The following is a 15,896-nucleotide window of genomic DNA, read 5'->3' as shown; positions in this document are numbered from 1 at the left end:
TGGTAAACACCACTTGCTTTTCACAGCCCTCCCTTTTTAGGATCCCTCCCCCACCTTAAAGATCCTCCCCTTATTTTACCCCTTTTCCTCGAAATTACTGTATTCCCTTCCCCTTAGCTTACTCCTTCCCTTTCACTTTTCAATGAAGTGGAAGAAGTTTCACCATAAATCGAATATGTCTATTGATACACGCTATGTTCATCTCCCTCCTTTCTTTCTCTCAGATATAATAGGTTACCTTTGCCTCTTCATGAGATGTAGTACCACCACTTTATACTTTTTTATGATATAATCTCCTTTCCACCTCTAGTTTCTAAGACAAATTGTACATATGTTCTTTACATATTTTTTTGACAGAAGTATAGTTCTCAAGATTTCTTTTTACCTTTTTTAGAAGTCTCTTGAGTTCTGTATTTGAAGATCAAACCTCTTATGTAGGTCTGGTTTTTTCATCAAAAATAGATGGAATTCATTTATTTCGTTAAATGTCCATCTTCTTCCCTGGAAAACGATGCTCATTCTTGCTGGGTAAGTTATTCTTGGCTGCATACCAAGTTCCTTAGCCTTTCGGAATATCATGTTCCAGGCCCTGCGTTCTTTTAATGTGGATGCTGCTAGATCCTGTGTTATCCTTATTGTGGATCCTCCATATCTGAATTGTTTTTTTCTAGCAGCTTCCAATATCTTTTCCTTTGTCTGATGGTTCTTGAACTTGGCCACTATATTTCTTGGCGTTTTGATTTTAGGGTCCCTTTCAGTAGGTGATCGATGAATTTTTTCAATGTCTATTTTACCCTCTGTTTCCAAAACGTCTGGGCAGTTCTCTTTGATAATTTCCTCGAAAATGGTGTCCAAGCTCTTTTTTTCCTCCCATTTTTCAGGGAGTCCGATTATTCTCCAATTGTCTCTCCTGGATCTGTTTTCCAGGTCTGTTGTCTTTCTGGTAAGGTACTTGACAGTCTTTTCAATTGTTTCATTTCTCTGGTTTTGCTTGACTCCCTCTTGGTTTCTCCTTGAGTCATTCATTTCTACTTGTTCCAGTCTAATTTTCAATGATGTATTTTCTTCACTCACTTTTTTTATATCTCTTTGTAATTGTCCAATTGAGTTTTTATCTTCTATGGAATTTTTTTCCATTTTATCCATTTTATTTTTTAGAGAGCTGATTTCTTTTTCCAGCTCTCTAATCCTGTTTTCCTTGGAGTTGTTTACCTTTTCCAGCTCACTAATCTTGTTTCTCAATGATTTGATTTCTTTATCCATTCTGTCTTTGAATGCATGGGATGACTTCTCCAGGCTCTCTTGCAAAGCTTCCCTTTCCTTTTCCCATTTCTCTTCCAGCTCTCTTGTGAGAGCCTTTTTGATTTCCTCTATGAGGTTCTTTTGTATTGAGGAGCAGCTTATATCCCTCCAGGGGATACATCTGGGGACATTCTGTTCCTAGTCTCCTCAGCATTTGAAGTCTGCTCCCTCTCCACACAGAAGCTGTCAATGGTTAGAGCCCTTTTGAATTTTTTGTTCATTTTGTCAGAGTAGGAATCAAAGAAAACAAACTGACAAGAGAAACAATTGGTCTGTTTTGCGGGGGATAGGGCTGGATGTTATTAATGGGCTTTCTCTACAGACTGGGGGTAGGGCAGCAGAGAGCCACTAACAGAACAGCAATGACTGTACTGAGTCTGCGCTCTGAGGCTCTGAGAACACACCGAGTCAGTCCAGGTGGAGGTTGGGGGTGGCCGAGCTCTGAGAGACGCTGGCTTTCTGGGGTTTTAATCTTCACCTCTGGTGTTTACACCCTCTCTGCTGCTCCTGGCTTGCTGCCAAGATGGAGCATCCACACTGGGGCAAAAGCCCTTTCGCAGAAACGGCAGAGATCACACCCCTCCCCCTCCGGTCTGAGCTGTGTGAGCTGCCTGTCTTGCTCTGGCTGTCTGCCCTCAGTCTGGGCCCAGTCTGATTGACCCTCCCCCGAACAAACACAGACCTTTTCTGGCGACTTTCAAGGATGTCTTCTCTTGGTGATAATTTGTGGATTTCTTTCTGGGTCAAGCATTAAGTCAGAGGCTTGTCATGAAGTAAGTTCTGAGAGAAAACGAGGAGCTCAAGCAGCTGTCTGCCTCCACGCAGCCATCTTGGCCGGAAGTCCCTCTCCTAATTTTCAATGAGGTGGGAGAAGTTGCACCATAAATTGAATAAATCTAATATTTTTCTCTTTAAGGCAATCGTGATGGAAATAAGATCCACACTATGGTCACCCCCTTCCATTCTTTCTCTCAGACATAATAGGTTGCCTTTGCCTCTTTGTGAGATGTACCCTCACTTTACCCATTTTCTGGTACAATTTCCTTTCCACCTCTAGTTTCTAGAACAAATTATACATGTGTTCTTTATATATCTTTATAGCAGAAATATAGTTCCCAAGATTTCTTTTTACTTTTTTAGAAATCTCTTGAGTGCTATATTTGGAGATCAATTTTTTTTGTTTAGATCCAGCTTTTTTTCATCAAAAATAGGTTAAATTTACATATTTTGTTGAATTTCCATCTTCTTCCCTGGAAAAAGATCATCATTTTGTCTGGGTAAGTTATTTTTGGCTACATACCAAGTTTCTTAGCCTTTCAGAATATCAGATTCTAAGCCCTTCAATCCTTTAATGTGGACACTGCTAGATTCTGAGTAATCTTTATTGTGGCTCCTCTATATCTGAATTGATTTTTTTCTAGCATCTTGCAGTATTTTTTCCTTCGTCTGATAGTTCTGGAATTTGGCCACTATATTTCTTGGAGTTTTGATTCTAGGGTCCCTTTCAGTTGATGATCAATGAATTCTTTTAATTTCTATTTTACCCTCTGTTTCTATAATAACTGGACAGATCTCTTTGATAATTTCTTGGAAAATAGTGTCCAGGTTCTTTTTTTTCATCATAATTTTCAGGGAGTCCAATAATTCTCAGATTCTCTCTCCTAGATCTATTTTCCAGGCTTGTTGTTTTTTTCAAGAATGTATTTGACATTTTTCCATTGTTTTATTATTTTTGTTTTGTTTTGTTTGACTGATTTTTGGTGTCTCTTCAGGTCATTCATTTCCATCTGTTCAATTCTTATTCTTAATTACTTATTTTCTTCACTCACTTATTAAATATATTTTTCTAATTGTCCAATTGAGTTAATAAATGAGTTGTTTTGTTCTTTGGCATTTTTTCCATTTCACTAATTTTATTTTTAAAGAGCTATTTTTTTCCAACTCACTAATTATGTTTTTCCAGGATTTGGTTTCTTTATCCACTCTATCTTTAAATGAGTGGGATGATTTATCCAGACTCTCTTGCCAAGCTTCCCTTTCCTTTTTCCATTTTCCTTCTAGCTCTCTTGTGAGAGCCTTTTTAATTTCTCCTATGAAAGTATTATGTGTTGAAGACCAGATCATATCCCCCTTAGGGGATTCATCTGGAACAGTTTGTTTTTAGTCTCTTCAGGGTTTAAAATCTGCTCTCTATCCATATAGAAACTATCAGTAATTAGACTCCATTTTAATTTTTTGCTCATTTTGTCAAAGAAGAATCAAAGAAAACAAACTAACCAGAAAAAAACAATCTCCTTTTTTTTTTTTTGGGGGGGGGGGTGTTGGATGTTATTACTGAGCTTCTTCTATAGACTGCAGGGGGCAGCAGCGAAGCACTAGAAGGACAGCAATGCATCTGCACTCTGAGAGTCTGAGAGCATGCTGAGACACTCTGGGTGGGTGTGGCCAGGTCCCCAGAGACCCTAGATTTTTGGGGTTATATTCTTTACCCCCTGTGTTTATAGCTTCTCTGCTTTTCTACTGGCTTGCTGTCAGGGCGAAGTAGCCAACAATGTAGTAAAGCTCTCCCTGCAGAAATAGCTGAGATCACACCCTACCTCCGTCCAGTTTACTCAGGTGTGAGCTGCCTGTCTTACTCTCACTGTCTGCTGTGTTGCTGCTGCCTACCTTCAGTTTGCTCCTGATATAACTGTGCTTACCCATGAGCAAAACAGACTGTTTCTAGAAAATTTCAAGCATATCTTCTCTTGGTAATTATTTGTGATTTTTTTCAGTCAGGTGGTAACTCTGAGGCTTGTCATGAAATAAATTATTCTGATAGAAAAAATGGAGCTTAAATAGATGTGTATGTTCTCTGCCAACTTAGCCTGGAGTCCAAAATACTAAGTTCTTTAAGCACTGTAATAGGACAAGGACTGAAGAACCATGTACTTTATCATTTACAATGTACTAAAAAGAAAATGGCACTTTTCATGGAAGCCCCCAAATTTTCCAGTGAAGCTCCAGGTGCATAATGTCTAGATTAGCACTTATAGAATGATCCAACCTCAACTACACAGGCATTAAGTGCTTTCAGAGATCAGAGAAGAGTGAGGTAAGGGTAATCAAAAAAGTCAGTGCTTGGAGAGTGGGAATAGTTTGAATCATTAGGGATAATGGGAGGATATCTAAGAACAATTTAATGATTCATACAGGATTTAGAGAGGTCAATTTGGTTCCTTCAGTGAATCTGTTAGAGAACAATGGGAACAAAATGGTGCATATATAATAGAAGATAGTAGGAATACTTGCCATATAAGCAAAAAACTGCATTGTAGATAAATAGGGGGATTGTCAATAAGAAAATAGCAAGTGTCTGGTTCTGGTATCAAAGATATGTCTGTGTGTGAGTGTGTGTGTGTGTTAATGTGTGTGTGTGTGTATAAATTATATGTTCACAAATTACAGACATATATAGACATATATTTGAAAAATTACACCTATATGTATTTATATATATGCACATAGAATGCATATATTGTGTGTTGATATACATACAGGTTTGTGCATGTATATATGCATGCATGTGTATTATTGGTCCAATTTTCAGATTCCAAATCACTATTTATAAGAGAAATGCACATTAAGACAACTCTGAGATAACACTACACACCTCTCAAATTGGATTAGATGATAGGAAAAGATAATGACAAATGTAGCAGATATGGAAAAACTGAGATACTGATGCATACTTGGTGGAACTGTGGATGAATCCAATTCTTCTGGAGAGCAATTTGGAACTATCCTCAAAAAGTTATCAAGTAACGATATAATATGTATACATATATAGGTTTTAACATACATTTAATGTATTTTATGTATTGGACCACTAGCATCTAGGGGAGAGAGTGGGGGGAACAAGAAAAAAATTTGGAACAGAAAGTTTTGTAAGGCTTAATGTTGAAAAATTACTCATGCATATGTTTTGTAAATAAAAATCTTTAATAAAATTAGAAACAACAACAACAAAAATTCCAAAAAGTTATCAAACTGTGCATTTCTTTGACCCAACAGTGTTACTGCTGGGCTTATATCCCAAAAAGATCTTAAAGGAGGGAAATGGACCCACATGTGCAAAAATGTTGCGGAAAGAAATTGGAAACTTAGTAGATGCCCATCAGTTGAAGAATTGCTGAATAAGTTATGGTATATGAATGTTATTGGATATTATTGTTCTATGAGAAACAATCAGCAGTATGATTTCAGAGAGGCCTGGAGAGACTTACATGAACTGTTGCTAAAGGAAATGAGCAGAACAAGGAGATCATTACACACATCAACAACAAGATTATATGATGATTAATTTTAATGGGCATGGCTCTCTTCAACAATGAGATGATTCAAATCAGTTTCAATTTTTCAGTGATGATGAGAGCCATCTACACTCAGAGAGAGGACTGTGGACCACAGACTATTATGTTCACTCTTTCTATTATCGTCTGCTTGCATTTTGTTTTCTTTCTTAGTTTTTTTTTTTTCCCTTCTTGATCTGATTTTTCTTGTGAAGCAATATAACTGTATGACTTTGTATACATATATTGGATTTAACATATATTGTCATATATTTAACATGTATTTGGACTACCTATCATTTAGGAGAACAGGTGAGGAGAAGGAGGGGGTAATTTCAAACAGAAGGTTTTGTAAGGATCAATGCAAAATAACCCATGCATATGCCTTGTAAATAAAAAGATTTAATTAATTAATTAAGAAAGAAAGAAAGTAGGAGCTTGCTTTCATCTATCCCCTATTACAAAAAATCTATAAAGTACTACAGTAGCCTCTGAAAGAGATAACTGTTAAATAAAAATAGTTCATGTTCCTTTCCTTATTTTCTTATATACTATTTATTGTAAAGAATGTCTTCAAGAAGTGTAGTGCAAAATGACTGAGACAGTATGTAAACTACTGATATTAAAATAAAAGTTTTTTTTTCTCTATTTACTAAGTCCTATCTACAATGATGTAGAATTCTAATTCATTTTGGTTTCTTCATTTTCATAACAAATCCTAATAACACATATTAGGAAGTTTTAACTTCATGATGCTAAACATATAGAATTGTCTTTTATTTGAGAAAAACTAACAAATGTAATAATTTGAATATTTTTGAAATAGATTACTACAAAATATTTCCTCTCACTATCCAATACATAAAAATGTTTTTCAATGACACTTTCATGAACTTGACATTTGAGCTAATTGCGTTATAATAAATGCACCTCTTGAAAAATCGTTACACATCAGGAATTACTTTTAATAATTGACTTAGTTTTTACAAGCAAAAATAGTGTTATTAAATTTAAATTAAATGCATATTGGTTATACTTAGCTTAAAATGTGAACATTCTAAATATTTTAATGCTGAAAAATAACTTGGGAAATTAATAAGTAAGCAATAATTTAGTCTTTCTGTTTAGAATTCTATAATTAATTACACTTTTCTAGAAAATATTTTTGCAACATTTTTTTTTTCTGAATGGTGTGTTATTGATGAATGAAATGCTCATTTCCATATGTTTGGATATCAATACATGAAAAAACATAAACTCCTACTGTAAAAAAAAATGTATAAAACCCTTTATAAGCCATAAAGCTCTATGAAAATGCTATTAATACCAATAACAATAATTTTGATATTGAATAACATAATGGCAAATTAGGTACAAAAACTAACTTAAACATATTATAAGTAAGACATAGAAGACAAATAATATTAAAATAGAAAATAAAGCAACAAATATGCTATAGAACATACTATTGAAAACAATAAAAAGTTTTACATCACACAAATTGATGTTTAAAACATTTTGTATCACATTCCTCAACTGGAATCAGTTTAGTATAAAGTATTATTTCTATCTAGATTGTAGAATCATTCAATTTAATTCTAGAAAAAGTTTGTAATTACATAGACCAGTCCTTGCATGTACAATCTAGAAAACTAAGGGACAAGAGAGGTTACATTTTAAAGTGAATTCTATATTCAATGAATACAAACATCAGTATACACTTACAGACTCACCCTCCTCCAAAAAAATAATTCCTGCACATTGAATTGTGTGTGTTCATTTATTAAACATATGCCATTTTTTTTCTTTTGCTGTTTGATTTCTTTGATTTGTTTCACAAAGTCAGCAGCCTAACTAAAAATTGGTGAACAAGCCTGCTGTACGAAAATTGCTCTCATTTCTCTTCCTTCTGTTTCCAGTTTAATGAAATTATATTTCTATTTCACCTTTTAACAACTATAGTTATTAAATATGTCAATATAGAGCACCATAAATATTTTTCACCTGTTCTTTTCTCTCCAACTATGGACCTACCATCTGATTTGACTTCCTAATCACCTTTATCTAAATTACTGTAAGTTTCTTAACAATATTCCTACCTGAAGATGGCGGAGAAGAAACACACGACTCTGTGAATGTCCTTACTCCCTCACAACCAATTAGATAAATCAGCCTCAGAAATAGCACTGGACTGATAGATACCACAAGGACTGGAAGCAAGACTTACCAGCTGAAGAGAATCTGGAGTTTCAACAGGAAAGGTCAGCTCCCAGGGAAGGAAGAAGAGAGGCCAGCACAGACGGCTGGGTGCTAGCATACTGCGCTGATCGCGCTGGGAAGGGCTCTGGAATCAGAAAAGCCACTAAGATAAAGGAATGTGGCACAGGCTGTTAGCTCTTCTCTGCTTATAACACAGCAGTTCAGAAGAGAAATCTAAACTACTTTAAAAATTTAAAGATAGATTAGATCTTCCCTGATCCTGGGGGTGACTCAGCAGATCTCTGCACTGGGGGGTGTGGCCCCTAGCTTTCGCCTGTGAGTAGTTAAGAGATTGTGAAGTGGGCAGATACAGCCCAAGGTAACACATAGTGCCTGGCTCAGCTGGAGGGTGTGGAACTCAGCCCCAGGAAGTCCCAGAGAAGTGGAACCTTTAAAATAGGGACCACGGTTTCTGGCAGACACTTCCAGTTTGAGCACAGGGGCTTTTCACGTCACCTGCTGCTGACATCCACGCCCCAATGGGATGCATAGGCTGGGCTTTGAGTTGCCTTTACTGTTCAGTCTCAAACCTCAGGGAAGCCACTAGAACACAGCGCCCTCAAGGCACAGCAGTGCTGATCACCTCTGAGGCACTTCCAGGGAGGGGGTGGGGAACTCTCTCCCAGAGCTCTCTCAGCTCAGGCTCAGGAGCCGCTGCAGCCATCCAGTCTGGGAGGAAGCTGATAAAGAAATAAATAAATAATTTCCTACCCCAGGGACAGACCCCAAAAGATTTTTCAAGTATGAGCAAAAAGCCAAGAAAAACCATAGATTCCTTCTACACAGAGAAAGAGCGGGTATCCAACCCCGAGGAAGTTAACAGCAGAGAGTCAGCAGATAACAACCTAAAGGGGAATGATTCCTGCCCCCCATCACATAACTCTCTCCTACAAGAGACTATTACAAAGCTAAGATACTTTGAAGAAAAATGGGGAAAGGAAAGGGAAGCTATGATAGAGAATAACAACGTCCTGAAATTGGAGTTGGAAAAAATAAAGAATTCACAGGAGATGCAGGGAAATAAAATTTGTGAATTAGAAAAGGTTAAAAAATCACAGGAAAGTAGGATTTCTGAATTGGAAAAGATAAAAGAAGTCTCAAGAAAATAGAATTTCTGAATTGGAAAAAGAAAATAATTCTCAAAAAAAAATTAGGGAAATGGAAAAAAATTCAATAGAGCAAAATAATTCAATTAAAAACAAAATTGGGCATTTACAAAAAGAACTAAAAACTGTGAAAGAAGAAAATAACTCCTTAAAAGTCAGGATGGAACAAATAGAAATGAATGATTCACAGAGAACCCAAGAATCAGTCAAACAAAACAAAGAAAATGAGAAGCTGGAGAACAACGTCAAATACTTACTGGGAAAATCTATAGATCTGAAAAATAGATCTAGGAGAGATAATCTGCAGATCATTGGACTTCCCGAAAACTATGACCAAAAAAAGAGCCTAGATTCTATTTTACAGGAAATTATCAATTAGAACTGTCTAGAGATAATAGAAACAGAAGGGAAAGTAGATGTGGAAAGAATTCATCGAACTCCTTCTGAAATAGACCCTAAAAAAAGAACACCACACAATATTGTGGCTAAGCTGCAGAATTACCACACAAAGGAGAAAATCTTGCAAGCAGCTAGAAAAAAACAATTTAAATACCAAGGTGCCACAATAAGGGTCACTCAAGATCTGGCTGCCTCCACATTAAAAGATAGAAAGGCCTGGAACCTGATATTCCGTAAGGCAAAAGATCAAGGAATGCAACCAAGAATGAACTACCCAGCTAAGTTTAGCATCTTTTTGCATGGAAGAAGATGGTCATTCAATGAAATAGAGGAATTCTATATGTTTCTAAGAAAACAACCAGACTTAAACAAAAAATTTGATCCACATCCACAAGACTGAAGAGAAACAGAAAAAGGTACACAGAACCCTTGAGAACTGTAACTCTGTTGTGGGTATATAAAAAGTACTCATGGATAATTTGATTTTACTGATATAAAAGAAAAAAAAGGGGGGTGTAGTAAAGGGAAGGAGGTCGTTTCAGAAAAAGGGGAAGGAATGATAAAAAGAGGGAAACTACATCCCAGGAAGAGGCATAGAAAATACACCATATATGAGGGAATTTAGTGAGGGGGAGAATCATTGTGTGAATCTTACTCTCATCAGAAGAGGCTCAAAGAGTAAATAATTGACATATTTGTTTTTCAGAGAATTTTCTCTCACCTCATTAAAAGGGTGCAGAGGAAAAGGGAAAAAGAAAAGGAGAATAAGTGAAGGGACTTGGAGGGAGGGGGGAGGGATACTAAAAAAGGGAGGGCTGTGTGTCACAAGTGGGGTCTATAAATTAAATATCAAAGAAGGGGTTCAGGGGGGTCAAGGGAAAAAGCATAATCTGGGGATAATATGATGGCAGGAAATACAGAATTAGTAATTTTAACTGTAAATGTGAATGGGATGAATGCTCCCATCAAATGGAGACGGATAGCAGATTGGATCAAAAATCAGAACCCTACAATATGTTGTCTGCAGGAAACACACTTAAAGCAGGGAGATACATACAGAGTAAAGGTAAAAGGTTCGAACAGAGCCTATTATGCTTCAGGTAAAGCCAAAAAAAAGCAGGGGTAGCTATCCTTATCTCAGATCAATCAAAAGCAGAAGTTGATCTAGTTAAAAAAGATAAGGAAGCAAACTATATCCTGCTGAAAGGTAGCATAAATAATGAAGCCATATCAATACTAAACATATATGCACCAAGTGGTATAGCATCTAACTTTCTAAAGGAAAAGTTAAGAGAATTGCAAGAAGAAATAGACAGTAAAACTATAATAGTGGGAGATCTCAACCTTGCACTCTCAGATTTAGACAAATCAAACCACAAAACAAACAAGAAAGAAATTTAAAAAGTAAATAGAACATTAGAAAAACTAGGTAGGATAGACCTTTGGAGAAAACTGAATGGCAATAGGAAGGAATATACTTTCTTCTCAGCAGTTCATGGATCCTATACAAAAATAGACCATATATTAGGACATAAAGATCTCAAAATTAAATGTAGGAAGGCAGAAATAATAAATGCCTTCTTCTCAGATCACAATGCAATAAAAGCTACATTCAGTAAAAAGTTAGGGGTAAATAGACCAAAATGTTTGTGGCAGCTCTTTTTGTTGTAGCTAGAAACTGGAAGATGAATAGATGTCCATCAGTTGGAGAATGGTTGGGTAAATTATGGTATATGAATGTTATGGAATATTATTGCTCTGTAAGAAATGACCAGCAAGAGGAATACAGAGAGGCTTGAAGAGACTTACATCAACTGATGCTGAGTGAAATGAGCAGAACCAGAAGATTATCTGTACACTTCAACAACAATACTGTATGAGGATATATTCTGATGGTAGTGGAAATCTTCAACATAAAGAAGAGCCAACTCACTTCCAGTTGATCAATGATGGACAGAGGTAGCTACACCCAGAGAAGAAACACTGGGAAGTGAATGTAAATTGTTAGCACTAATATCTGTCTGCCCAGGTTACATGTACCTTCGGAATCTAATGCTTATTGTGCAACAAGAAAATGGTATTTACATACATGTATTGTATCTAGGTTTCATTGTAACACATGTAAAATGTATGGGATTGCCTGTCATCGGTGGGAGGGAGTAGAGGGAGGGGGGGGATAATTTGGAAAAATGAATACAAGGGATAATATTATAAAAAAATATATAATAAAAAATTAAAAAAAATATATTCCTACCTTCAATCTACCTACTCTCTCATCCAAACTTCACAGCTGTTAAATTATTTTCTTTAAAGTATTGTTTAAGGGATTTCTCTAATCAGTTTACTGTGCTTAAGTCTTTAGTTGACACTTTTAAATAATTTCTTCCCATATCAATATGTCTATGGACAGCTTGTTGAAATAAAGGCTACAAAAAAGCAACCAAAAAGAAACAGGAATAAAATCAAATTAGGGTTAGTGCAGAATATTAGTCCTTTTGGGACAATCAGAGAAGATATAAAGAAAGATGCCTTTGAATCAACATGGGGCAAGCCATGGGATTTGTTAGGTTGGTAGGTAGCCTTCAAGGGAGTCAGAGGAACTTTCCCTTTTCAGAGAGTATGGGAAAATTAAGGGATCCTCTGCTGACAAGGAAGGCTGTGTTGCTGAGACTTGATCCTGAAAGAAAAGGAACCAGAATATGTTCAATGAGAGGCAGAGATTTGATGGCTGTGGACATGTACGAGAGGATTTTTTTTTTTTTTTTAATTTGAGGTTCTAGGGCAGAGGAGAGAATTAAAGGAGGAAGGACCTGAGGACTATCCTCCTACTCTAAAGCTAATGTATATAATGTACATTAACAAGTTGGTATTTTTTAAAAATGAGCAGGTAAAGAAGAAAGAATTGAAAGATAGAAATTAACTATGGAAATAGAAAAGACCAGTCTGCATATTCAGAGAAGGATATTGAAATGGAAAAAAAAAAAAAAAGTCTTCTGCTACCTCAAAGAGTAATGTCATGTGGTCACTTGTCCAAAAATTCATAGAAGAACTCAGAAAAAAGTATCTAAAAAAATAGTTGAGATTGAGGGGAAAAAAAACTTAAAAAAGACCAATTCAAGAAAAAAAACAAGATTATACAAGAAAGTCAACTGACTAAAAAATGACATTCAGAGTCTTAAGGGAGAAAATGATTCTTTGAAAATTAGAATGCAAAGGGAAGCCAGAGAAGTTATAAGAAGCTAAAAAATAAAATAAAATAAAATGTGAAATATGAACAAATTTAATTCGAGACATCTTAAAAATAAAAAAAATGGATTTGAAGAAGGAATTAAGAAGAAAAAAATATGAGAATAATTGGACTATCTGAAAGCTACAATCAAAAAAGAATATTGATATGATGATACAAGAAATAATTGAAGAAAATTGTTCTGATATGCTAGAACAAAAAGAAAAAACAGAAATAGAAAAACATTCTCCAATTACCACCTGAAAGAGATTAAAATACAACAGCAACAAATTTGAATGTGTGTGGTCTACAATTACAATCACATGAAACTTATCAGCAGCTACAATAATAGATCACAGGTCTTGAAATACTCTGTATAAAAGACCAAAGGAACTAGCATTGCAGCTGAATCTATCACATCAAAAGAATCATAATCTTAAATGAAAATATTAATATTCAACAAATTGCCACACTTTAAAGATTTTGTAGCAAAACACCCTGAAATTAACAGAAATTTTGACATATAAAATTCAAAAGAAATCTAAGATAAACATCAAAGACTAGCTAACATAGAAGAGTCAACACAGATAGGAAATAAGCAATATAAGCAAATACAGTAATAATTGGAAATAAAAAGTATTAGAAAAAAATCAAGACAAATTGATCTCAGACAAAAGTAAAATTAAAATAGGTTTAATCAAAAAAGAAAAATAGGGAAATTATATTATTATTTATTTTATATATTATAATATGCATTAGACATGTATTTAAGTTATTTATCAGTGAAATAAACATTGTTTTAAACCATTTAAAACAATTATATGATATTAAGTTGGAATTATATGATATAAAGTTGCTGTGGCATAGGAAATGATAAGTTGGTGGATTTAGAAAAATATGGAAAAACCTAAGAAGGATGGCATTATTCACCTTTTATCAGAGGATAAGCAAGTATAATACAATCTTATATAGATGAATATGAATGTATATGTGTATAATTATAGATGTGTGTATCTAATGTATATATCCCAATCCCCATCTATAATTATACACACATACGTGTGTGTTTGTGTGTGTGTGTGTGTGGGGGGGTATTTAGGTATCTTTTCTACTCCACTGTGCATTTTTGCTTTTATTTTATTTTTCCCTTTAATCCTCCCCCCCCATCCCTCTGAAAGGCTACAGTTAAGCATGGATATATTTACAGAAACACACTCACACATGCACATCCATTGATACACATGCACAGAAGTGTATATTTCTACATATATGCATAAAAGAAAACCTACAAAGAGCAAAGAAAAGATGGATAATTCTTAATGCAGATTTTAAAATGATATATGCTTTTTTAGAATTTATTGTTACACAGTTTGAATCCTCTCATGTTTTGCTGTGCCTATGATTATATATTTTCCTTTTTCTATTTCTTGTTTTTGTTTTAAATTTTGTATTTAAGTTTTAATTTAATAAATACATTTTAAAAAGGAAGAAAAGCATTGAACAGAGGATTAAAAAATAAAAACAGACTTCCGGCCAAGATGGCGGCGTGGAGGCAGACAGCTGCTTGAGCTCCTCGTTTTCTCTCAGAACTTACTTCATGACAAGCCTCTGACTTAATGCTTGACCCAGAAAGAAATCCACAAATTATCACCAAGAGAAGACATCCTTGAAAGTCGCCAGAAAAGGTCTGTGTTTGCTCGGGGGAGGGTCAATCAGACTGGGCGCAGACTGAGGGCAGACAGCCAGAGCAAGACAGGCAGCTCACACAGCTCAGACCTGAGGGGGAGGGGTGTGATCTCTGTCGTTTCTGTGAAAGGGCTTTTGCCCCAGTGTGGATGCTCCATCTTGGCAGCAAGCCAGGAGCAGCAGAGAGAGTGTAAACACCAGAGGTGAAGATTAAAACCCCAGAAAGCCAGCATCTCTCAGAGCCTGGCCACCCCCAACCCCCACCTGGACTGACTCGGTGTGTTCTCAGAGCCTCAGAGCGCAGACTCAGTACAGTCATCGCTGTTCTGTTAGTGCCTCTCTGCTGCCCTACCCCCAGTCTGTAGAGGAAGCCCATTAATACTATCCAGCCCCATCCCCCGCAAAACAGACCAATTGTTTCTCTTGTCAGTTTGTTTTCTTTGATTCCTGCTCTGACAAAATGAACAAAAAATTCAAAAGAGCTCTAACCATTGACAGCTTCTGTGTGGAAAGGGAGCAGACTTCAAATGCTGAGGAGACTAGGAACAGACTGTCCCCAGATGTATCCCCTGGGAGGGATATAAGCTGCTCCTCAATACAAAAGAACCTCATAGAGGAAATCAAAAAGGCTCTCACAAGAGAGCTGGAAGAGAAATGGGAAAAGGAAAGGGAAGCTTGGCAAGAGAGCCTGGAGAAGTCATCACATGCATTCAAAGACAGAGTGGATAAAGAAATCAAACCATTGAGAAACAAGATTAGTGAGCTGGAAAAGGTAAACAACTCCAAGGAAAACAGGATTAGTGAGCTGGAAAAAGAAATCAACTCTCTAAAAAATAAAATGGATAAAATGGAAAAAAATTCCATAGAAGATAAAAACTCAATTGGACAATTACAAAGAGATATAAAAAAAGTGAGTGAAGAAAATACATCATTGAAAATTAGACTGGAACAAGTGGAAATGAATGACTCAAGGAGAAACCAAGAGGGAGTCAAGCAAAACCAGAGAAATGAAACAATTGAAAAGACTGTCAAGTACCTTACCAGAAAGACAACAGACCTGGAAAACAGATCCAGGAGAGACAATTGGAGAATAATCGGACTCCCTGAAAAATGGGAGGAAAAAAAGAGCTTGGACACCATTTTCGAGGAAATTATCAAAGAGAATTGCCCAGACGTTTTGGAAACAGAGGGTAAAATAGACATTGAAAAAATTCATCGATCACCTACTGAAAGGGACCCTAAAATCAAAACGCCAAGAAATATAGTGGCCAAGTTCAAGAACCATCAGACAAAGGAAAAGATATTGGAAGCTGCTAGAAAAAAAAATTCAGATATGGAGGATCCACAATAAGGATAACACAGGATCTAGCAGCGTCCACATTAAAAGAACGCAGGGCCTGGAACATGATATTCCGAAAGGCTAAGGAACTTGGTATGCAGCCAAGAATAACTTACCCAGCAAGAATGAGCATCGTTTTCCAGGGAAGAAGATGGACATTTAACGAAATAAATGAATTCCATCTATTTTTGATGAAAAAACCAGACCTACATAAAAGGGTTGATCTTCAAATACAGAACTCAAGAGAT

Source organism: Sminthopsis crassicaudata, chromosome 3, assembly GCF_048593235.1.
Source record: "Sminthopsis crassicaudata isolate SCR6 chromosome 3, ASM4859323v1, whole genome shotgun sequence".
Classification (NCBI taxonomy): Eukaryota; Metazoa; Chordata; class Mammalia; order Dasyuromorphia; family Dasyuridae; genus Sminthopsis; species Sminthopsis crassicaudata.
The sequence above is the reverse complement of the archived record's forward strand: the minus strand, read 5'-3'. Positions refer to the sequence as shown.